Genomic DNA, 26,248 nt, shown 5'->3' with positions numbered 1-26,248 from the left:
GTCCTTACCTTCTTGTTGTTCAATATCCCTCTATCAGTATAGAAGCCCATTCCCTGCTGGGTGCCAGAGGGTTTTCATGCGCGGTTTCCGGTTTCGGGAAAAAAGCAGGTCTTAAAAGCGGGAAAATCTGGAAGAGTTTTTTCACGCTGCTTCGCCGCTCGTGGCATCCGCCTTGGGCTAAAGAAGTGGCTGCGTCTGACAAAGCTTCTCGCCACACGCGAGAAAAAACCTCTGGGACCCAGGGTAATGGCGGCACACCCTGCGAGCAAATCCTGATGGGAAGAAAAGGAGGCCCTGCCTGAATCGCGTCAAACCTTTGAGGTCGCTGGAGCCCAAACCTCTGAACTAGTCAATCTTGTTCTCTCTCGCCAAACTGGTTTGTTCGAGTGCAAGCTCCTGTTTATTGATAAACCGATGGTCATAACCAACCCCGCTGTAGCAAGCACACAGCTATTAGGCATGGGTTCTGAACTATATTCTAGCAACATGCCGCGCATGCTCAACAAAGATCTTACTCGATTCATGCAGAGTCTGTCTCGATAACGACAAGATCGAACAAGCAAAAGAAAAAAATGGAGGCCCAGGGACGTGTGAAGAAAACTCGACTGTTCTGGCTCTTTCAAAACTCTGTGGTGAACGTAAAATTACAAACCTAAAACTGACATTATGCACTATATATGGCTGTTTTTTTCATACACCATCTTTAAATTAAATTAAGAAATAAGCAAGGAAGCCCCAAGAAACCTGGTCAGCTCCCAGTCATCGATCAATCAAGACGCTGTCTCGAAAGATCTGAAATCAATTTGCAATCACATTTGCCTCATTTAAGAATCACGACAAATTTATGACGGATGAATATGTTAAGCCCCGTGAAAACGGACGCAACATTGTTGGATGTTACATGTTGCGTCCGTTTGCACACATTGTTGCATGTTGTTGCTTGTTGTTGGAAGTTGTTGCACAAAGTTTAAAAACAATCAAACGTTTAGCGGCGCGCAAAAGGATGAAAGGAAAAGCAACAGGGAAAGTACAATGGAAGGTCGAGGTGAAAGACAACTCTCTTATTGTGGATCTCAAAGAAAAGATCACTGTAAACTCAAGTTATCAACCTTCCCAAGAATTTCCTATTGGTATGACTTCCGTTCGGGTCATCACCACTGATGCTGCCGGAAACATCGCAAACTGCTTCTTTCAAGTTGAAATCAAAGGTAACGCTTAAGTTTCTGTCATTAAAAGGGCTTCAACTGGTATTATTGATAGAAAATGCGTCTAAATTTCTTGTCCATAGACAAGTAAACAGCAGAGTTAAAACCTCACTACAGTGTTGCAGTTACGGTAAGAAAGGTAGGTTGACTTAAAGGAAGATAATTAAAAAAGAAAACAGGGTTAAACAGTAGTGACAAGAGGTTTTTGCAAACTTCAGTGATTTGTTTAGTCAAGCCTAAAAGCGGAGCTACGAAGCTATTCACTTGATAACTTTGATAATATAGTTTTACTGTGTTATCCTTTACGAACGGACCCAGAACGGTAAAATAGACAATATATCAACCAAGAAAGCAATGCATTATTGCTTTGGATGTATCTTATTAAAACAGTGCTGTGGTCTTTTCAACATTACCCAAGGCTTATCTTTTCTTTCTACCTTCCACTTAAGATTTTTTATTCGTTTTGTAATTATTTTGCTCCTTAGATACTGAACCGCGAGCGAGAAGAGGAAGAAGTTCAAGTTACCGTGAACTGGAAGGAGCCATCTTTTTTCGACAATTCAGGCCATGTCAAACATGTTTCAAACAGGCCAAATGGTGAATTATTTGCAGTTCCCAGTGTCTATGAGATCGTGTATACCGCAAGGGACCCGTCTGGTAACACGAACAGTAACTGACTTACATTTAGGATAATATTGAAGGGTTAAGTTGATATTGTTTATAAGTTACCCATGATACTGTCTGAAAGGGTAGGTAGTGTAGGAGCTGCTTGAAAGGACCCTTCAAGAAAACAATTACCTGTCATTCTTCCAATTGTTTTAGTATTGTTTGGGTCAGGGAAACGCACCATTGGTGACTTCTCTTCCGAGCAGCTACTAAATGACCGTCTGAAAAGTTTTAAAATGTCGATACATTTATCTGTCATAACCTTCTGTATCTGTAGTTTTGCTTTCTAAGCATTTTATAATATTATACTAGAATATGTTTAGAATTTTAAGGAAAATGACAATACGTTTAATTTGATATTTAAAACACAAGACATGTGTCGCCAATTTTTTAGTGATTATCATTTAACTGAATTGACAAAACTTACAGGTTGAAACTGGAATATAATAAAATACTGCAATATTAGTGGAATATTGTAAAGTTTATGTTACAAGTAGGCAAAGACACGCATATTATAAGGAATACAATCAATCAAATACGAAGTTGCAACAACGACCATTTCCTAGCGAGTCTCCCTCGTGTCGCCAAGCAACGCTTCTCCCTACAGGAGCGTTGCGTGACCATACGATCTCTGTCAAACCCTTAAGTTAAAGTTTCAAGGGATACAAGTTATGTTGTGATCATTTCTTTCACAGAAAAAACGTGCACTCTTTTTACACCTCCTCGAAACAGTGCCCTGGTGTGTATTGCAACAGTTCCTGATGATACTTGCGCAATTATATGTCGCAAAGGCACTGACTTTGTGTTTGACGCTTCTACGCTCTATCTCTGTACGGATGCAAAGTGGCACTACTGGTCGATGTTACCTTACAAAGCAGTCACCCCTGGGCCAAACTGTGCTGGTAAGTGCTCTTGTTTTACCCTGCGAGCAGAGGTTTCCTCTTGCATGGCTCTTAACGTTTACGAAGTCGTTCGCGTCTCATGTCTGTCGCGTAGTTAATTGTTTTTACATGATGAGTTCGGACTTCACTTTTCTTTTTAGGGGACTATATCACATAACTCCTAAATCAAATCGAAACGGAAACGAGAAGGAGACTGGAGCTGATGTGTGTCCCGCGACAAAAAACGAGGATCCGTAATTTACAGTACGGACCGAAAAGACGAGGCTAATAAGATGTTTATTATATGGCTTGTTCCTGTTTGGGGAACCGGAAACAAGTGCAGGACATACGATTTGACAGTCATTTGACAGGCGTCAAAAAAGGAAGTTTTTTATTGGCGCACGAAAACAATAGCACATAACAAAGGTTTTCCGAGAAAGTAAAAACAAATTCGCCATGTTGAAAAAGTTTATTTGGTCAAAACTAAGAGCACTTTAAGTTTTAGCTCTTTAATGTAACTCTGGAGTATTTTGGAAACCGGACACTGTCTGTCTAGAAGTCGTTTCCGTCTTTCCTCCGTTTATCCTTGTAAACAAAACACTGCAAAAGGCAAAGAAGCTTTTCAAGGTAAGTTTGTTGTCATTGTCGATAACCTGAGATCAGGCCCAATTTGAGCGGTTCTCATACATTCTCTCTAACGGCTACCGCTGAAATTGGGGCTCTCTTTTAGTTTCGCCATGCCCGCCGTAATGTTATTTACAAAGTGAAAAGAAAATAGAGCCTGATCTCAGGTTACATTGTCGAAGGATTCGCTCGTTAATTGTCTTTGGAAAAACCTCTCTTTCTGCCAGTTCATTCTCGTCTTCAATTGTGATCTGCGTTAAAATTTTCAAACACTGACTAGAATTCTCTTCCTCAGTGAGGTTACGATTCAGTTTCTACATCAGCTTCGTTCTCATTAAAGCAAAGCTAGCTTAAAAGTCAACATCCTAGTCCTCAGAGTTTACAGACATATTTTTAAGTTTATTCGGTCAAAACTAAGAGCACTGTAAGTATTCACTCGTCAATGTGACGCTGGAGTCTTTTGAAAACTGGACATTGTGTCTGGCTCGAACTTGCTTCTATCTTTCTTTCGTTGGTCTTTGATAAAACACTGCGAATGGCAAAGAAGCTTGTCAAGATGATCGGGTGCAGGTATGTTTGTTATCATATTTGCTGAAAGAATTACTCATTTTCTCTTAGGCAAAACATCTCGAATCTCTACCAGGTCGATTTTCGTCTTCTTAACTGTGTACTACTGTGTTCAAACACTGAGTAGAATCCTCTTCGATAAGATTACGAGAAAGTTTCTTCATCGCCTTCGTTCACAAATAAACACAGTTTAAAATGTTGAAGGCCAAAGTCAACATCCAAGTCCTCAAGGTTGCCAGGCGTCTTATAACTTTATTTAAACCTTTTTTCCAAAGTTAAGAGATTTAGAGCTCCGAAATGAGTATTTTCTTTAGAAATTTTGGTCCGCATAACAAGTTACGGACCGCAAATATAATAATGCACCTTATTTTTTGTTTTTCATTTCTCCTGAGTATTACAGCCACCCAAAGGGAAATTGAAAACAATGCTTATGCAAAAACTTTTTTTTTTTTGGGAGGGGGGGCGCAAATAAGGTGCATTATGGGAGATGTGCAAGTGGCGTATTGGCCATTTTCTTTCCTGTCCCTAGTAACAGTCCCTGAAGTCTTTGCGATATTTAACTCGGCCCAGTTTAATTTCATGGTTTCAAATGTGGCGCTGTTACAGTGACATGGGCATCTCCGTCTCATATTACGTTTGGGCTATTTGGGTTAGGGCCAGGGTTAGGGTTACAGGGGATGCCCATTTCACTAGGGTGTTGGGAATGGGGATGCCCAAAACGCGGGGATGCCCATATCACTGTGACAGCGATTAAAAAATAGGGTGCGTCTTTTCTTCGATTATTTAAAGCGAAGAGCGGTGCTTAAAAGAACAGCTAAATGAAAATGGGAACTTTACATCGATCAAAGTTAGCATGTTATTTTAGTTATGCATTTTTTGGAAGGAATAATAACAAAACGGTTAGATTCGGCTTTCGTATAATCTGAAGAATTATGAAGAATCAAGCAGTCGGCCTAGACTGATAACATCCTCCTCGAACTGCAGTAATTCTTCAAATTATCTAATCTAATCTCGCCTCGTCTATTACAAATGTAATGGCTAATTATCCTATATATAATGCATCTTGACGATCTAACGGGGATTTTCTCCTATGTGTACCTTTTTTACTTTGATGCAGCTGGAGTGAATCCGTCATCCATTTTGGGAGCAAACTTGGCATATTATTACTATGATGGCAATGCACGTGATCTTCGTGTCCAGGACAACATAAAAGAAACTTCCACAAGTTATTAACATCGCGATTTCATATCTTTTGTGACTCAATGCTCGGAGGATGATATGTCAAAATTATTCAAAAATACTACTTTACGTTAAGGTACTTAGAAGGAACATGGTCACGACTCGCTCATGCTCAACGGCAGCAAAGTTTGATATCACTTCGTCTTTCTAAACGCCTTAATGCTATTTTTGAACTGGCCATACTTAACACAGAGTCCAAAAATCAAATAGAATTTTGTAAAGCTGCGGCATTGCCAACTCAGCAGTTTACACTATGAATTAGCCAGCGTTAAAAGCGGTATAGCCCTTCGTCTCAGCGAACCGAAAAAGTTTTTTTTTTTGTTTACACAACTTTACCTTTTTCCTCTTATTAACAGGTTGATCCGAGAGATTTTGAAGCAATCTCAAGACGAAAAAAATGTTCACCAGCTTAAGCCCAAAGTGCTAACTGATTTTGGTGTTATGTAATATGTTTGTATTAATAAACAGTGAATAATAATCAGCTGTGAGTTATCACTGTGTGTCAGTTATGTTAAAACATAGTGGAAGAGACTGGTTATGAAAGTCTGTAAAGGGGTGCGAAATCAGGGAAGTGACAAGTGAAAAGAGTTCCACTAATTAAAAAATCAATTATGAATTTAGAATCAAGGAGCTTCTATCTAGAAGAATAAACATCAGAGATAAAAACAACGGTGCTACAATTTATGTTGGTAGCTCCCGGCAGTGCACAATCCTTTGTTTTCTGTTCACAAATTTTGACTGCATAAATTAATGCAACGTTTCAATCGCTCAATAACATCAAAATGATGGAATGCTATTGAACGTTATGCCCGGTCAGGTCCACAAAAACATATCAACAAAGGATTAACGGGCTTCATAACCATTCCACTCTATTAACTCTGCGTTTAATAGGAAGGGTGGATCCCAAATGAGGTGAAAGACGGTCGCCATAACAACGAAATGATGAAATAAGCTACCCTGAAAGCACTTTTAGGCTAAAATGCGAGTTTTTGGTTCCCAGCGTAGTTTTTTAGTGTTAAATTATAACGTATTTTATATTACTACTGTGTAGTTTCTACATTACTGGGCTAAATGTTCAAGTTTTTAAGAAATATTCACTAAGATTAGGGTCATTTGGAGTGACGTCTTTGGTTTACAGTAGCGTCACTTTGAACAGCTTCGCACTGGTTCGAGTTTATTTTATGACCAAGGGTCCGCTGTCTAAGAGTGATGCGCGTGTTACAAAGAGTCAAATAAAGGGATTTAAACTCATCGCTAATGATGAGCTTGGGAGCAGGTGCCTTAAAGGTCAGTGGGGGGCCAAATGCAATAAGCAGAGAGGAGGTATCCATGGCAACCGTGGAAGCGGGAACCACCCCAAGAACGGCCACTAACCGGAACTGTCACACTGAATCAATTAAGTGGAGATACTTACCTAAGAGAATACTTACCTGAGAAAATACTTACAAAACCACGAGGCGGGGAGGGAGGAGAGGGAGCAAGAATCCGCAATGATTCGCAAGAAGGCAAAAATTGATCCGCTACGATCAGCAAGCAAAGCTACAATGCAAAGAAACACTAGCAAAAGAGCACACAAGGAGCCCTGCAAATCCCTGCGGGCCGCCCTGTAGGTCACATACTGAAGTGGGAGAAGACCGCTGGCCAACTCGCTCGAGTTTAACTTTGCCTAAATGATATTTAGCCACATTAAAGAAAGGAAGGGACAAATTCCAGCTGTCGGTTTTACGCCGAGGTGTCCGTCTGAAAAGACGCAGTACAGAGCCGACTATAGGCAAGTTGATTTAGTCTTTCCCAGCCTTGACTGGTGCATTTACAACAAAATGGCCTCCACGGTAACCACTCGATCTCAACGATCTTACGGAAAAATCGAGTCGGTTTTATAACACTGACGACCGGAAAAACAGGTGCCTTAGAATAGTCATATTTATTGGTGATAACCAGTGATAAATTGGACCGCAAACATTTCAAATGGTGCATTTACAACAAAATGGCCACCACGGTAACCACTCGATCTCAACTATTTGACGGAAAAATCGAGTCGGTTTTATAACACTGACGACCGGAAAAACATGTGCCTTAGAATGGTCATATTTATTTGTGATAGAAAGTGATAAATTGGACCGCAAATATTTAAATTTTTAATTGGAAAAACCCTTTATAATAGGTCATAGAGATTCATATTTTATTTCTTTAAAATATAACCTTATCTATACAATAAATTTATCTACAAAGATATTTTACAATATACAGTTTTGCTCAATACATGCAACGCTTGAAAGCGAGCTTTCCATTCAAAAAATCGTACATAAAAAAGAAATATATTGAAATAAACCAAATAGATTTACTTAGGTTGATCAAGTATTTACATAGTATCCAATATATTTTTTGTACTGTTTGGGTTATTAACGTGCCTTCGCAAAGAATTTTTTCCTATAATACAAAAAAGATCTTCGGTAAATAAAATTTCAGTGCAAGTACTGGGCCGGTTTTTAGTATTTTTACATAGTCAATAGTTGCTATATTTACAAACGAGCGTCTCTGCCTCTACAGCACTAAAGTAAATAAAAATAACAACAACAAAAACATGAACAAAAAGTTTGTCATTTTCCCAAGAAAAAACGACTTAGGTTTCTAGGAAACTGCCTACCTACCCCTCCTTAAGCCAGCATTTTGCACTAAGTGAGGAGTTCGTGTTAACTTTGAGTCAGGGGAGGGGTAGGTGGGGCAGTTTCCCAGAAATCTCCAACTACGTCAGTCGCGGTGATTAGACAAATGGAAATTTGCAGTTATCTCACTCTATAAAGCCAGGCCAATTAAAAAATTCGCAACTAACCAGAGTCGAACTTCCCCGTGAATAAATTGCGAAATTTTCTGTTAGTATATACCGTAAATGACCTAATAAACGCCTACTTCCAAATAAATGCCTCTTATCTAATAAACACCCCCTCCACATGGTTAAAATTTTATTAGACGCCCCTCTCTAATAAACGCTCACTGTCTAATAGACGAGAGAACTAGTCCAAAACACTAGGAATTAGCAAAAAAACAGCAAAATCATTCACTTTCTTGCTTGATTAACAAGGCTTGGGGCATTTCATCTTGCTCGACGTCAAGTTTAAAGTACGGATAGACTAACGATGACAACACAATAACAATGAGCGAGGATTCTGACATTAATGCTGGGATTTCAAAGAGCGATATGGATCTCTAGACGGCCTAGATGTATCAATTGATGAAGAGGATATTCCGTTGTCTCTAAACTCTCCTGATATTTTCGCCGAGATGAAGCATATTAGTTTTGTTGGGGCGTTTATGAGTTCATTTACGGTATATATGTTTTGTACTTTTTTTTTTCACAGGTACTTAACTGGGAAATTTTGACGTGCTCTCTGTAATGAGATATAAATGTAAATTTTGAACTTACGTATATATTCTCCATCAGCCATCTTGTTTCATTTCTTGTCTTGTAAAACGTAGAAAGCAGTATCGGCCGGATTTTTACGAATGCATGACTAGCGTTCTCGAGAAACCCAAGAATACTTAATCGGAAATTACAACAAATACAAAGAAACGCAAACTTGCTTACAAAGTTCGCTGAAACACGACAACAGGTTTTAATGCGGATGATAGCTTGCAAATTCACGAGATCTTTCAAAGTCAAGTCTTTCGTTCTTTTTTACACGTAAATTCTACATTCCGAGTCGTTATTAATTCATTTGTTTTTTCATCGCGACTCATTACATTGTATCTATTTTTAGATGACAATTTGATGTCCTTTCATTATTACAAGTAGATTGCCATTTAAGAATCATGAAATTTTACCTTGTGCTATGTCAAAAGTTCACTTGAAGTTTACACTTTTGGAAAATTATCATTCATAACAGCGCGGTTTTAATTTCTTTTTAACTTTAAACTATTAATTAAACATGACCAACAATATCTTAATATATTTTAATATATGGCTACTCTACAATCAAAACTTATGGGCAGTGATTTTCAACTAAGCACTCGAAGTACCCCGTTGAGTTTAGAGTTGAATTGCTAAGATATGATTAGCTAAAAAGATTGGCCAATTCATCAGCCAATCAGCGCTGAGGTGTAAAAAAACAAGTCTTGACTTTTTGACTCCAGTGTGATATATTACACACTCTGCGACCAGAGCCTTCCTTTTGTCCTCTTCTTGATCGAGCAAGGGAGAAATGGAGGCTATGCCTGAACCGCCTTTGAAGTCACCGCAGTCCTCACTTCTGGACTTGTCAATCTTGTTTTCTTTCGTCAAACTGGTTTTCGAGTACAAACATTCCGTTTAATGATAAACCGATGGTCACAACTGAGCCCGCTATGCCAGCGCATGGCTATTAGGCCTGGGTTTCGAAACTGTATCCTAGCAACATTCAGCGCGTGTTCAACAAAGATCTAACTCGATTCACGAGCACTCCAAATCGAGCACATGAAAGAAAGACTCTGTTGGCAAGATGGATTTTACCGAAATTAATTAAAAACCTCCCTCATATGTAATTTAAAATAACTTACCAGCTAAACTCATGTATAAGAATCACCCGAAATAGGAATACCTCTGCAGGTTAACTGTCTCAATGTACCTTCAATAAAGTTATCACCTGACTTACTCTTTATTCTCTATATTCTGCTACCCCTCAGCGCTTATTCGTTGCTCCAACTTTTCTGTTTTCAGTGGATATGGATTACTTCAATGGAGCTACTCCTGTTGACTGTGTTGACGTCTTTCAGTCCACTTCTCTGATAATATTGCCAAGAAATGATTCATTTCATAGATGTTGATGTTTTCTCCCACAAAAGCTTTTTATCTGCGCTAAAATTGGTATCTATGCCTCGCAGTGCTAAGTGTCCAAAGGACTGACTGACTGTCAAGAACTCGTAGAAACGACTGAGTGTCCGTGATTTCTCACTTCTTGACTGTCTCTAATAACGATGATAGAACTTCTTGGCTGTTTGCGTCAGGGATTGATTACAGCGCATGATCTACCCTGTCTGTATTCAACTGACGGGAATAAGTACACATCCCTCTCTTGCCTGTCAGCAACACTGTTTCCTTAATGTCATAAACACGTCGTCACAGCGGAGTTTTGAACGAAGTGGTAACTAAGAAGCTCGTCCGCCGAGGGCCTCTGTCTTGAGTTCCTACGAAAACGGAGATGAACACGCAATTTAAGCACACGATGGCCTCCTACGTAACTTAACTACATTCTCCATCCTATTAAGTCCACCCCATTGTTAAAGGAATTCCTTTATACTCTTTCTTACACGGACATCAATTACACCAACACTACACCAGCCTGTGTCAAATGCCGTTTATGAAACAAGTCATTATACAGTTGTATGCTTAGTGTCCTCGAGGTGATCTTGTTATGTTACTGACTTTTTACCATGCTTTCCAGACCTTTTCCGGTCAGAAAAAATTGCTGGATATATCTCAAGACCTTTCCAAGAATTCAAGACTCCGTATGAACCCTGACTTGAGTAAATCGTGGCGCTAACAAGCCCAAGAAGATGTTCATTAACAGATGAGAAAATGGGAAGGTTTGCAACAAAAAAGGTATCCTCAGCCTCGCTTCTATTTAAGGACCAGGGCTGAGTTGCTCAAAGCATGGTTAGCTTTAACCATTGGTTAAGCAGTATCAAAACCAATACGTTGTCAAGGTATTAAACGCTGGTTAACGCTAACCATGCTTCGAGCAACTGGGCCCAGGACACTAAGCGCACAACTATAAAATGGACTATTAATGGTTGAATGCCACTGCATAACTGTGCTATTTACAAACCTTAAAGTTGCCAAGTGCAGCGCAGAAATTTTTAAAATATCCAGAAAAATTCCTGTCTATAATTAACTGTTACTGGTGTAGCATTACGTTGCTTTTGAAAAAGAAAACTTTCTTTACTTTTACTGCTAACTTTTACTGCTATAATCATAACGATACTTATGGGGTTAACTTGGGAGGCACGTTGACAAACTTCCATAATTTTCCCTTTCGCTAAGTAATTGGCAGTACACGCCATTGCACACGCGCACTTGATTGTTTTTTTTTTTCATTGCTAGCAAAAATTATCGGAATAAAAAAACTTGTGTTTTAATTTTAAAAAAGCCAAAAATTTCACAAATTTTTATATAGTTGGTAACAGAACTTCGTGTCGTCAAATTCGCTCTGTAATCATACTCGTCATGAAGGACACCCGCCCGGTGTGATTACAGACCAAATTGGACTCCACTGAGTCACTTTTACCATTATAAATTGTACTCGTAATTTAAGAGCATCTTAACGGCTTAGTTTTGTTCGACGTCGACCACACAAAACTTGGCCGTGCCATTCATAACTGGCAATGCCTTTTGTAACTCGTTAGTACAAAAACGTACTTGATAAGAGTTGATTTAATAAACTCCCTAGCATCTTCTGATAAATCAATCGGTCATGCGGGCTCTGTGAGCTGCGTTGCAATCTTAAACAGCGCCGCCATTGGCTCAAATTCTGACCACGGGGGTTTGGTGGTCAACATCTCCACAACAGTGCAGCCAAGACTCCTTCGGGGGAAAGAGACAAAACAAAATTTTTAATTCTTTTAAAGGAAAAGTAATTACCAGGTAGCTTCAAATTTCAACGCCAGGAGTAATTTGCTTTGCTACATGTCAATATGGTGGGTCTAATTCTGTCTAACTGAACGAGGAAAGTACTGTAACCGTTTTTGTAAAAGCTTCTCAAAAGTACTTTCATTGTTATGCTGTACAAGGTGGTTCTAGTTTTTAGTTCTGTCACATTCAATAGCGAGGTGGCTGTTAACTTTAAAGTCAGTGTGGCCATTCACGTGAAAGCTACTGAGCAGTACTTTCCTATGGTACTGTTTGTTATGCTGTACAAGGTAATTCTAACTTTTGAGTCTGGATGAAATCCTAAAGTGGGACCATTCAAATGAAGGCTACTGAGCAGTACTTTCCTATGGTACTGTTTATTATGCTGTACAAGGTAGTTCTAACTTTTGAGTCTGGATGAAATCCTTAAGTGTGACCATTCAAATAAAAGCTACTGAGCAGTACTTTCCTATGGTACAGTCCATTATGCTGTACAAGGTGGTTCTAACTCTTGATTCTGTGGACAAAATCCTTGTGTGTAACTATTCAAATGAAACTGAATTACTACGCGAATTCCTTCGTGTTTCTTTACGCTCTACAAGCTGGTTATGGATGTATAAAAAGTGTGACCAAAACTGAACTTACCATATATCCGCCTTCCTTCCATACCCCTCACCATTAATGACCTCTGGTGCCATCCAGTAAGGTGTTCCATGAACAGATCGGAACCCTGTTTTACTACGAATTGTCTGCAGAGAAAAGGAACAAAAGTCCTTATTAAAGCAGTGTCATGTATAGCCAAGTCATTTTAAAGCCCATTTATGGAGCCCAAAACATTACATTTCCGTCATTTCCATCTTTAACGTTTAAACGTTAGGGCGTTTTTTTCCCCCAAATTCTGGGACGCTAATGTACATGAAAAAGGTTGCACCTCACTGGATTAATAGTTTAAGCATTTTTAATCCCATTTTGTAAAATGCTAAAACAATTACTAGTAAGCAGTGCAAGTGCTGCCCAAGACGGTTTAAGACCCCATGGATGTACAGAAGAATACAACATAAATGTGATCATTATTTTACTTAACAAACATATACTTAATATACTTGATCATTCTAATCTTTGAGTTTGCGGAATAAAACCTGGGGTGTAAACGTTTAGATGAAATTACTGCGCATACTTTCCGACACTAAATCGGCTATAATCCTCGCTGTTCACACAGAAGGAATTCTATTTTTACTAGAGTTTCAAGTTTCGTTGATTGGGTAACGCGCCAAAAGTAACACAAATACAAAACAGCCCATTAAAACTTGCGATTTTACTTGCAGTCTTCTCGAAGCTCCAAAGTCTGCCAGTTTTACATTGCCACGAAGATCTCTGAGTATGTTTGCTCCTTCAAGATGAAAAGTATGACAACCATAAGAAATGAGCATATTCCTTAAATCACATATTATCTGAATTTTTCAGTCTACGTCTACTCTGTACTAAAGACCAGCTCTCCTCAACGGCTACTCATTTTTGTCTCGGTGGAAAGTCTATACATTCACCCCTGGTTTGACCTCTCTCTAACGACGACAGCAACGGCCACTGGTTCCAATTGCCAAAATACCCTTGGTAACGGTTATTTAAAAGCAAACCATGATAATGTTTTACCTTTAATGTCTCTGTGTACTATAAGAGCTGTGTGTAAAAAAGACACTCCTTCAAGAATTTGTCTTGTATACTTTCTTGTTAAGCTCTCATTTGAAGGCTCCATGTTGTTTTATATGGTCATGCACAGATCCCTGTGGAAAAGCGAAGCCAAAAGGCAGACGACATTAACATTACTAAATGCTTCATAGTACAGTTGGAAAATACATCCTCTTATTTAACGCCTTTTCAAAAATACTTGTTCCATAAGCCTGCAATTTACAGAAACAACATGAAATGTAGCTCTAGCTAAGAGTTTCTGCACAAAAGCGTACGATTTAACCGAGTTAAGGTAAAACCTCTTAGCAGTACTATTATACTTTCTCTCCTAAAATTACATTCAGGATACAATGTCTTAAGTTGCTTTCGCACTATTTGTGGCCTTAAATCACACGAGAAAACGAAAAAAATCTTGCAATCTCTTCCACGTAGCTTTGCTCTGCCGCACAACGGAACTGTATCTTGTGAATAACGAAAGCCATTTTTTAAAACACGAATCACGAAAAGTTTCAGCGTTCTGTACGAACATATAACATCTGCTACGTATAACGCAACCGTCACTTTTGACTTAAAAGGAAAAATAATTATCTACAATGAATCATGACCACTAGCTTGCGAACAGCAGACGCATTTGCTATCGTCGCTTCTGGGAGAGAAGCGACGACCGGAAATGCGTCTGTTGTTCGCAGGCTACATGACCACTTCAACTAAAAAATCTTACCACGGGTAAGTATTCCATGAAGATATATACATGAAGATCTGTCTGTTGTGTTCCATAGTACAGAACTATTCTTTCATGTTGAAGATTCTTCAAAAGATCGATTTCTGCTTCAAGGGCGTTTACTTCCTGCAAACGTGGTAAGCAAGGCGTAGTTAGAGGTTGACTATTCAGAGTAAACTTTGGCTTTTCTCAGGGATAGAACAGCAAGCAAAAGGCGGGAATGCGCGTGAAAATCGCCACCCACGAGAAACGGGACTTAACGTGGCAATCTTAACGTGCGCTCGTGTAGTTTGCTCGCTCTGACATAACTGAAGAAGATGTGAGGCCACCCGCAGTCTATGCACAGTGTTCTTAAAAGATGGAGCGACATTACATAATCCACGGTAAAAAGTGTCACTTAAAATTACAATAGAATCAAGTTTTTGAACTAGTACATATCCAAGAAGGAAGTATAACTTTATTTAAGCGTTATTTAAAAGTTCCACTTCGACTTGTTTAACGGCTAATTCACTTCCTGTGTCATGATCATGACACAGGTATACCTTAAAAAAAGAAATAAATAAATTTTGTTACATAGCTGGAAATTTTTTCCCAACAGTGCGCGCTCTCTGTCTCATTGGTTACTTTGAGGTCACATGACATCTAACAATGGAACTGTTTCCCGCCAAAATCTCTGAGCGGGCAACATTACAAAATCTATGACGTCAGAGGGTAACATTGCATTGTTACCCACCAAAGTTTACCGACGACTGTCGCTACGAGGATTAATGAATTTCCAGCTATATAACAAATCACCTGAATACTGTCCGTCGGGAGACAATTAATTTTGTTTCCCAAGAATATCAATGTTACCCGAGCGACATTAAAATTCTCAGGAAACAGAATTAACCGTTTCTCGAGGGACCAGTAATTAAGTGTTTATTACAGAGCAACCTGCGGTCATGTTTTTTTCAAGTTGAACATCACCCAGCAGGCACGATGTAGCCCTGGAATTAAGAAATCCTATATTAAGAAATGTTTGCTGCCCAACTGTTGGTCAGCACTGGACAAGAACTCAAGACAATGAAGTTACAAACCTACCCCACCAACAGTAGCCTGCGAAAACAGACGTTTCGCGAAACGTCCCCACCGGCGAGGAGCGAGGAGAAACGGCTGTTTTTCGCAGGCAACACCAACAGCCCATGCTGCCTCACACAAAATTATAGTGTCGGTGCTTACAATGAAAATATCCACAATCACTCTGTGGGAGGTAGTTAGAAATTTTTGTGGCAGCAAAAGCGTGTTTCTCTGGAGGGGAAAAGGAAGCCTATCAAAAGCCCTGGGATAATTTTGGGGCAATCTATTTTTGTCCCATATGAGTGAAGTCCTAGCTGTGTTTCGCATTGAAGCCTCCAAACCGGTTTTTTTTGTTTCGACGCCCTTTCAGCTGCCCCTCCCCACCCGACTCTTCATTTCTGAGAGTTTTCCGCCGGGAACTGGCATCTATTATGTAGCTCAAGTGTTACCCAATTCCCTCGCACTATCAACCTTCCCTGACGGACGCACCATCAGTTTGTACTTCGAGGTCACAAGACAACTATATGTAACCATGAAAATGTTTCCCGCCAAAATCTTTGAGCGGATCTATGATGTCAGTGGGTGACAGTAATACAAGTTTTCTGCTATCCCTCATGGTGACCAAACAGGACACAGCTTAAAGCTTGCTCATGATAGCTTACACCTTACCTGTCCAAACGCTCCAGCTCCAAGGAGCTTTCCTTTTGTCCAGTTTTCAGGAACTTGAGGTACTGTGGAAAGAATCCCAAGGAATAAAATGTTCATGAATGTTGCTAATGAAAAAGTAAACTTAAGAGAGAGTCAAACACAAGAAAATAAACGGAGTAGTTTCCACATTTGTACCTCAACTCATCAAACATTCATGAAGAGAAAACAGAGGAAATCACTACATTAAAGAAAACATGCATAACGGATACAAATAGAGAACTGATGACGTCACAAAAACTAAATTTGTAAAATCATGGGATAGATCCAGAAAGGACAAGATGAAAAATGTCCACTTGCTAAAAATCAGCCTGTTAGTGCAAATTGTGAGGATATACGCACCGTTATGTGACAAGGATTTGTGTAGAATCATCAGAACATAACGGTGCTTATATCGCCGCACCAATTTGCACTAATAGGCCGATTTTTAACAAGCTTGTTCTTTCTGAATATGCCAACCAATCCCATAATTTCACAAATTTTAGTTTTTGTGACCTCACACTTCTCTATTTGGCACTTTAGAAACGAAAAGGGAACTGGAGCCAAAGTGCGACCCGCAATTGTTTCTGGGATCGTTACCAGTGGCGGGTCCAGACCTTCAGATAAGTGGGGGGGGGGGGGGGGGGGTAGGGGAGGGTCATTTGGGTCTAAAAATAAGGGGGCGGGCCCCCAGGGCTCCTCCCCTGGATCCGCTACTGGTTACTGGGCAAGTGACAGTCCCGGAAGCGAAATTTAACTTGGCCCAGTTTCTTTCTCGTTTCTCGAGTGGCTAATTACCAAAAATCTGGGAATTACACCTTTAAATTTCTTCAAGAATTACGTGTGTATCTATCGTTTGAGAAGCTAAACCAAACAATTCTCTGATACTCAGACACATCGACGTTGGCTAAAAACACTCGGTGGCCGCTTTTTTTAGGAAACATTGCACGCAGTCTTAGAGTATTACATGTAGGGATAGTTCTGATTAGCTGGTATACTCGACTGTCTACTCTGATTAGCTAAAACAGTTAGACGTACTTTCAATTTAGTTTCACGACAGTTAATCGCGTTCGTCATAGCGCATCCTAATCTGGTGTTCCTGTGGAACAAAGGCAGAAATTTTCGAGCTATCACGGTCGACTGCAGATTAGCCGCCCCTATAAACTAGATTTATCAGGGGCATCTAGGCCGCGAGGAACTGGACTCCTTTGGACTCGCTTTCGTTTCCTTTAGTCTCATTCTCGTGCAGATATCATGTTCGTGGAATAACACATAGGTTGGAGAGTCTCTCTCAGAAAACAATTATAGGCTGTGATTTGTAGCGATGCAATTTTTTATTCTTTTTAGCCTGTCCAGTTGATTAAGAAATACTTTGTGGCGGATCGTTCTCCAAATGCCAAATTTATAGTCTTATTTCTATGCACAAGATTTTACAACTGCATGATTTATGTTTAATGGTAAGTAACCTTAGGGCTTATTCATTTGCCCATTCTGCAGCAACAGACAATCCTAAAGTATTTGTTTGTAGACCACATTGTATCTATTGTGTTACTTATGGTTTCGCTGTACCAGTGAAATCCACAGAGGTTTATAACTTTTGAATGTGTCGATGAAATTTTTACGTGTGACTACTGAGATGAAAGCTACTGAGCAGTAATTTCCTGTGGTATTGTTTACATTGTATTATGCTGTACATGGTGGTTCTAACTTTAGAGTCTGTGGATGAAATCCTATGGTATGACCATTCAAATGAAAGCTACTGAGCAGAACTATCCCGTGGGGCGTTTATTTCGCTGTACAAGGTGGTTCAGTCTAACTTTTGAGTCTTTGGATAAAATCCTATGGCACTCAAATGAAAGCTTACAAGCAGTACTTTCCCACGGTGCTGTTTATTATACATGTACTTTACAAGGTGGTTCAAACTTTTAAATCTGTGGATGATATCCTAAAGTTGTGAAAGATTTGAACCCAGGAGTCATTTCAAAAGTAGGTTGAGTTTGATCGTCCGGGTGAGCGTAGTCCTGAATAGGACTGTTGTTGTTGACAGTGACTGACGTTTCGACAACTTGTGCGGTAGTCATCTTCGGAGTCAAAGTGAGTTGTATCACGTCAGTTGATGGTATTATAATCTGGTTATTGATCTGATTGGTCAATTACGTCGCGATGTTATTGGTCGTCTGTCAGTTGAGGAGGGGGACATGGGGGTTTACGGTATTGCGGTGTTGGGCTTTTTTTCATGCGGTATCTCGGTAATTTTAATTTTAACGTGCGGTATTGCGGTATCATCTAGCTCTGCGGTATGCAGTTTTTCATCATTTTGGCTGACGGTGTTCGGTGAAATAAGATTGTTCACGTCATTACGGTACCGTTTATTTGCGCTTTCCTTTCGATACAATACGCAAAAAAAACACAGTAGGACATAAAGGTCAATAAAAGTTAATGTTAAGAAGTCTTGAGAAATAGTGGTAAATGATTAAACCATTTCACAGGTTGAAAAAAGGCGTTTCCGTTTCCGTTTTTGTAACGGTTACCTCACGGAAACCTGAATATCCGCAGACGGAATTGTAACTAACCGTTGCGGGAAACACCTGTATCCGTCATGTTTCAGTTTCTGCGGACACGCTTAAACGCATCCCTTATACTCGCGTTTCCGTCAGGTTTACTCTTGCGGAAACGCTAACTGCCGTCATGTTTCCGCAGCTAGTAAATTCAGAGGATACTCAATTATCCGTTGAGTTTCCGGAACAATGAATGCGGAAACTCAGTTTGACCGGTTTACATTCTGCAGCCTTCATGTTTCCACAGATTCCACTTTCGGTGGATTATTCACTGGATTTCCTAAATGTGTTAACTTTACTTAACCACCCAGTTTCGAATCATATGTTCATTCTATCCGGTATATAAAAAAGTGGACGTTTGTGAGACTACCCTGGACCGTTTCATGCATCCACAATGACCCATTTTCGCTGATACACGCAAATCAAGCTGAGTCATATTTAGGTGCATTTTTGGTATTAAAGTTTTCATTAAAATAATTCTCTCTCCATTTTCATATAATATGTACATATGTATATTAAATATTTTCACAATAAAAAGAGACTCCTTACAATGTATTCCTATTTTCTATATCCAAACTGTAACTTATCAATTTCAATAGGCCACTTCCGAGTTCCAAAAATTCTCACTTTCAAAACGAGACGAGGTGCGCAACCTCTCTTGTGAAATGAGTTTTATTTGCATGAGAATGAAAAATGATTTCCATATCAAAGGCTGAGCACTTAACCTCGTTTTGAAACAGAGGCCCGGGGAACTCGGAAATGACCTATTAAATAATCCTTTTAGAATTGACAAAATTCAAAATTTTTTCCTCGAAATGATTTGGTAGAGGATATTATACGGGGGCGCGAAGATATGAATTTTATTTTCGAGTGGAAAAACAATATTTTACTCACTCGCTGCGCTCGTTCGTAAAATATTGTTTTTGCCACGAGAAAATAAAATTCATATCTTCAAGCCGCCGTGTAATGTTCTTTTTATTATATAGACAAAAAGACATCGATAAAATGATAGAGGGAAATTACCGAAATTACGTCATCGATAAAATCGCGTGTGAGATTATGGAAAATAAACCACTCGGGTCCCGGATGTAGTTTTTATGAATTCTACGAGTGGTATATTTTCCAGTAAAACACTCGTGTCTATATAATAAATTAACATAATAATTATACAGTCTAACCTCTTCTTATGGACACTTCTATACGACGGACAGTTCGTTTGGTCCCAGAAAAGCCAAAAATCATGCAATCCCTACCTCTATAATATAGACACCTCTGTAAAGCGGACACTTGGTTCTGTCCCTTTAGTGTCCGTATTACAGTGGAACCCCGCTATAACGAACCTCGCTATAACGAAGACCCCGTTATAAAGAACAACATTTGAAAGCCCGGCAGATTTACAGTAAAATATGTTGAAACGAACCCCGCTATAACGAAATCCCCGCTATAACGAAAGATTTTGACGGTCCCAACGCACAATTTACCTCGCTATAACGAATCTTTTGTCCTGTTGCTCGGTCGCAGTCAGTAACAACGACAGATTTGAGCGTAGAGTAGAATTCACAGCTTGCTTTATTCCGGTTTTCTCAACACGCGACCGAAGATAAAACGCTGTACAGATCAACAGTCAACAAATCCTTTGACAGCAACCTATCAGTCAACGGCTTATTATGTCATAGACATTGGCGTTATACAGTATTTCGACATCAATTAACTTCTGCTCTCTTCTTTGTCTCTTATTAATTCTATTAACTTCTTCACTTTCGAAGGCTTCTTGTGATAAAACAAATAAGTAGCCGGAATTTCTAGTCCAATGCCCTTGTTTCTCCGTTTACCAGTCACTTCCACTGAGATTTGTCCTCCGTGTTTTAAGAACAAGTGAAATACACGTGACAGTGTCAATGGCACATGACCTACGATCTGCTGCATGCCTCCTTGATCTTGAACCCGTTTAACGGCAACAGCATGGGTGTCGTGTGGGTTATCAGGCTCGTGCTGCGTAAAAAAACACGCGTGTTGCGGAGATCAATTCATTCATCAATACTGTAACGCCAAATTTTCAAAGAACTAAGGGGTTTGTTTTTATCGCCAACGTTCTGTTCTCTACATTTGACATTGTTAAACACGTCTTACCTCGCAATCCAGAACTTCACCAACAACTGAATCCCATATATCCTTGAAAATGTTCTTGAATTTTATGTCTCGATTGACAACCGTTGTACTTATAGTTTACAATATAAAATGAATAAAAGTAATGATTTCTACGTGTAGTATTGAATTTTTGGTAATTTTAAATTACCCCGCTATAACGAATATTTCTGTTGTTGACCGGATAATTCGTTATAACGGGGTCTTCGCTATAACGAAGACCCCGGTATAACGAACATTTTTTTCGGTACCGTGACACTTCGTTATAGCGGGGTTCCACTGTAAAGAGGTTTGACATTATTATAAGTAACGTGCATTTCCATTCCAAAATAACTCCAAGAAGTAGTTCACGGCAAAATTATTGCATAATTTAATAAGAAAAAATTACAAATAAAAGTTATACTTAGTTACATGTAAGACTGCATAAAATCCCATTAGGAAATCTAAACGGCTGCCTTAATTCTTATTAGCAAGTACCAGTACTTAGTGGATCATCCCCAAAAATTATTGTTAAAGCCTACACAAACTGATGAGAGGCCATTATTGGGGAGTATCAGACTGATGCTACAACGACGATAGTGATGCAAACAAAACTAGCCATAGGCTTTATATACAAATGTATAAGCCAACAGCTCTACACATGTATCTCACTTTTTGTCGCCACTCTGCTGTAAGTGCATGGCTATAACTTGGACCTGGCTGTGGCATACAAAGTAGTCTACGAGAATTTGCCTACATCTGAGTTTGAATAGTAATGACAAACTGCACACTTTTAACAAGCGACTCACTTTCACAATGCATCTATCTTACACTCCCTGTTTTATAGTTTTAGGATAATCCATTGACTGTCCTGTAATTTCAGCAATTTTAATGAACACAGTCGAGTAAAGATTGACTTCTGGAATAAAACTCTTATCACCTTTCCAATAAGATTGTGCAATTTAGTTAGAGTTGATCATCACAGGATGATCCTGACTAAAGGCACAATAATACATTAGGGACTTTAAGCAAATTGCTACAGTGACCTCTACTATGGTGGTCGTGGTTACAGTCCTGAAGAGAGTATGTTACTGTTGCCCGTCAAATTTCAACTTAATGCAAGTGGCATTAAGGGCTTTTCACTCATTTGGTTTCGTTGTTAGTAAAACGCAGGGAAGACTGAATTACTGCCCAATGAACTAGAAGTGTCAAATACGTTCTTGATTAAGAGAAAAAATGATAGGTTTTAAACCAGTGAAAAATAGCGGAAAAGTAGAATTTTATACTCATGTAGAAGCGACTATGCCATCACATTTTGTGCTTCGGCTAAAGCTCATTATTTTTCTGGACATCACGCGCACAGCGTCATTTTTGGACTTTTTACTCCCAGTTGCCATAGTAGCGATCATTGTAGCAATTTGTGACTTTGGTATTATTGGCATCCTGCCCATGAAGGGCAGTTATTTGGTACTGGTCTGTCTGACAAGTATTTATCAACCTCTCTGGTTATTTTCCTGGCTGTTCTTTCTTTGCCTCTTTGACATGTAAGCCTCACAAAAGGCGTCAAGAACAGCATTGATGTTTCTTAGCTTTGACCTCTCTGAGCATAGTGGCCTGATGTACCTGGGTGGTGGATCACTGGCCCTCTCTTCACTGTCTTCACTCTCCTCCAGAGACATAAATTGGATAGCATTGTGTAGGTCTAATAAAGCCTTTATTTTGGCTTTGTCATCTGGAGAAAGTTGTTCCTTGTCCAACACGTCTGTGCGATTCGTCAATTTCTGAACACCAAAAAAACTTATTTAGTCACAGTAACATGACTACTATGATAAACATTTAATTAACATTTACTTTGTTCTTCAGCAACAGTTTAGTCTGGCAAAATAGTCACCCTGACTATTTTGAATCTTTAGATTTGGTTCTTGCTCTCTACTCTGAGCAATTTACACTACAATCAAACCTTGCATATAAGGACACTGTTAACATTAAAAATGTCAAAGGGGGTAGGGTGTGGCCCTAGTGCATTCTATAACAATCATTAATTATATATGCATAAGACACACATGCAAAACATGTGTTGTGTTCTTAAAAAAATGAAAGAGCCTTGTGCACTGAACCTGAAAGATCCAGGTACCCAGGATGAATGTGTTTGAATAAACTAAGACTTCCTTGTCCCCCAAGAGCAACGGTAATGCAACAGGGGCCACCAGGCACTGCCAAAGCACAGCTGTGTTGCAGGACAGGCTAAATAAATCACTAAGTGGATGACTTAAACTACACAGTAAAAATATTTGCACTGCAAGCATTAACAAAATAATGTACATGTATTTTACCTACCTTTTTAGCTCTCAAATTGGAATCTTGTCTGAACTCTGCGTGCTTCAAGTTTTCCATTCTACTGCCTTACCACATCTGCGCGGGTACTTCTCTGACTCCAGTACTGAAAAATGGCCCCTAGCAAAAGGAAAGCATGTTAAATGTGCAGGTCTGTAGAAAAGGAATTAAGAGTGCTTCTTGGTGTTGCTAAAAGTATTGTTGGTTTGCTCCTGTTTTTGGTGTGGGTATTATTTAGTGGCTTTTCCATCTTTTGTATTTATGTCATTAGGGGATTGCACTTGTCGGCAACACCAAGAAACTACAGTGGAACCCCGTTAACATGGTCATCAATGGGCCAAAAAAGTTTTTCCATATTAATGGGGTGACGGTATTAATGAGGGTTTGTTTACAGGAAAATGTATGGTGGTTTTTGCCAGGCGGCCAAAAAAAAGTGGCTGTAATAACAAGGTGACTGTATAACCGAGGTGGCCGTAAGGTGGGGTTTCACTGTACCAAATTCAAGAAACTTAGAAAAGTGTACAACTTACCTTTTTTCTCTGTTTTGGGCCATTTCGTTTACCCAAAATTTCCCCTCACTTCGTTAACCAAAATACCCTCAATGTTTTTGTTCTCCACATCAGTATACCTCAAAGAAATAAAGACCAAAAAAAATGTCAAATATTTATATCAAAATAATAATAATACATGTATTACATGTATTGTAATAGCCTGGTTCTAAAAAAACTAGTAAGCTTAAAATGAGGCAGTTTTCTGGTAGAGCATTACAATGAAAAATATTTAAAAAATGACGGTTGCTTTTATCATCGAATAAAGCCGTTATCCAAGTGCTTGAGGCACAAAACAAAATTTAAGTGTAACAATATAAAAAAACTGTGTAATCGTCAAGTTGATCTCCTTGAGCCATTTGTAAAAATTGAGAGTATCATTAACACAAGCACCATTTTGTCCACTCAAAGAAGGATAAATAGAATAATTCCAACTTCCCACTTAAAGATGGGCACCTTACTTGAGTCAATGAAGGTTGCTTTGTCTCAAAAGCTTTTATCCTTGTTTCCAAAGCTTAACAACAAATTGAAGTGTAAAGAAATAATTATTATATTCCTGACTAGTATTCTTGTTTATCTCCTGGTGACTGTTGCAACATTTGAAATATCATTGACACAAGCACTACTTTGTCCACTCAAAGATGGATAAATAGAATTGCGACTTCCCACTCAAAGATGGGCGTCTTACTTGTGTCAATGAAGGTTGCTTTGTCGTCGAATAAAGCTGTTATCCTTGTGTTCGAAGCTTAACAACAAATTGAAGTGTAAGGAAATTATATTCCTGAAAAATCTTCTTGTTTATCTACTGGTGACTTTTGCAACATTTGAAATATCATTGACACAAGCACTACTTTGTCCACTCAAAGATGGATAAATAGAATTGCGACTTCCCACTCAAAGATGGGCGTCTTACTTGTGTCAACGAAGGTTGCTTTGTCATCGAATAAAGCTGTTATCCTTGTGTTCGAAGCTTAACGACAAATTGAAGTGTAAGGAAATGATATCCCTCTACAATCTTGTATGTCATTGACACAAGCACTACTTTGCCCACTCAAAGATGGATAAATAGAATTGCGACTTCCCACTCAAAGATGGGCGTCTTACTTGTGTCAATGAAGGTTGCTTTGTCATCGAAAAAAGCTGTTATCCTTGTGTTTGAAGCTTATCGACAAATTGAAGCATAAGGAAATTATATTCTTGAAAAATCTTCTTGTTTATCTCCTGGTGACTTTTGCAACATTTGAAAAATCATTGACACAAGCACTACTTTGTCCACTCAAAGATGGATAAATAGAATTGTGTCTTCCCACTCAAAGATGGGCGTCTTACTTGTGTCAATGAAGATTGCTTTGTCATTGAAAAAAGCTGTTATCCTTGTGTTTGAAGCTTATCAACAAATTGAAGCGTAAGGAAATTATATTCTTGAAAAATCTTCTTGTTTATCTCCTGGTGACTTTTGCAACATTTGAAAAATCATTGACACAAGCACTACTTTGTCCACTCAAAGATGGATAAATAGAATTGCGACTTCCCACTCAAAGATGGGCGTCTTACTTGTGTCAATGAAGGTTGCTTTGTCGTCGAATAAAGCTGTTATCCTTGTGTTCGAAGCTTAACCACAAATTGAAGTGTAAGGAAATTATATTCCTGAAAAATCTTCTTGTTTATCTACTGGTGACTTTTGCAACATTTGAAATATCATTGACACAAGCACTACTTTGTCCACTCAAAGATGGATAAATAGAATTGCGACTTCCCACTCAAAGATGGGCGTCTTACTTGTGTCAATGAAGGTTGCTTTGTCATCAAATAAAGCTGTTATCCTTGTGTTCGAAGTTTAACGACAAATTGAAGTGTAAGGAAATGATATCCCTCTACAATCTTGTGACTTTTAGAACCTTTCTGCACCATCATATTAAACTTGTTATTGTGCATGTACACAAAGAGAAAAGGTTCCTTTTAACACTACAAGTCTCGTAACAAGCACTACATTTACTTCAATTTTGAACAATTCCCATTGGTAGTAAGGAAATGCACGTTGTATGCAAAAAATTAATATGAACATTAAATATTATTTTTGTATAGGTTTATCCTTGTGATAAACATCTACAGTCTCAGAAATTGGAGTGGAAATGTTTTGTACATTTCAGTGTCAAGGAATTTTTATATAATATTTTTCTGTCATTGCTATTGGATTCCGTACTCCGTTCCGTGATTCCGTTTCCTCATTCGAGATTCAATACTTTACGGCTGCCATCTTCGCCATTAAAATGTGCATTAGTATACAGAAAATTTTTTTTCGGTGAAGCAGCAACTATGTCTTTATTGTAAAAGAAATCAGACAAAGACGTGCTTTACAGGCATATGTTATCAAAGAAACTACAGGCAACATACAAAGGTCAGATCTGTACGAAGCAACTCGCTGTCGCATGAAGCTCACATGTGAAACGATTTTTATGATCGACATTGATGAAATGCTCCCAAAGCTATTACATAGACTTAAATATGCCTCTATATATTTAAACAAGATTCAGAATGTACTTACGAAACAACAAGGATCCACAGTTTAAAATAGGCGTTCTTTCTTCTCAATGATGGTTGAAACACTCAGTGTGCATTCGAGTCGCCAAGAGTGAACACTGAACTCCTTCATCACCGCTTCCATGGGATTTGGCGTTTCGTTTAAATAGTTTTTCGAAGTATTTTTTCCCCCTGCAGTCTATCTCCGCAATCTATCACACTCTCCTCGCTCAT

At 38.9% G+C, this 26,248-nt stretch overlaps 3 long non-coding RNA genes across 3 annotated transcripts; all 3 read right to left on the bottom strand.

Moving 5' to 3' along the window:
- Window positions 1-9,921: 9,921 nt before the first annotated feature.
- Window positions 9,922-12,538, bottom strand: LOC140924389 (uncharacterized). The gene is made up of 3 exons (XR_012164266.1): window positions 12,429-12,538; window positions 11,574-11,738; window positions 9,922-10,342 (listed from the first exon to the last, which is right to left on the bottom strand). It is a non-coding gene; the product is annotated as an uncharacterized lncRNA (long non-coding RNA).
- A 565-nt stretch (window positions 12,539-13,103) lies between these two features.
- LOC140924392 (uncharacterized) lies at window positions 13,104-14,316 on the bottom strand. Its single transcript, XR_012164270.1, has 3 exons — window positions 14,191-14,316; window positions 13,434-13,564; window positions 13,104-13,173 (listed from the first exon to the last, which is right to left on the bottom strand). It is a non-coding gene; the product is annotated as an uncharacterized lncRNA (long non-coding RNA).
- A 6,671-nt stretch (window positions 14,317-20,987) lies between these two features.
- On the bottom strand, window positions 20,988-26,248 carry LOC140924390 (uncharacterized). Its single transcript, XR_012164267.1, has 4 exons — window positions 26,040-26,248; window positions 23,477-23,574; window positions 22,950-23,066; window positions 20,988-22,393 (listed from the first exon to the last, which is right to left on the bottom strand). It is a non-coding gene; the product is annotated as an uncharacterized lncRNA (long non-coding RNA).

The sequence above is a fragment of the Porites lutea genome, chromosome 14 (genome assembly GCF_958299795.1).
Source record: "Porites lutea chromosome 14, jaPorLute2.1, whole genome shotgun sequence".
NCBI classification, from domain to species: domain Eukaryota; kingdom Metazoa; phylum Cnidaria; class Anthozoa; order Scleractinia; family Poritidae; genus Porites; species Porites lutea.
This window is presented reverse-complemented; position numbering and strand designations above follow the sequence as displayed.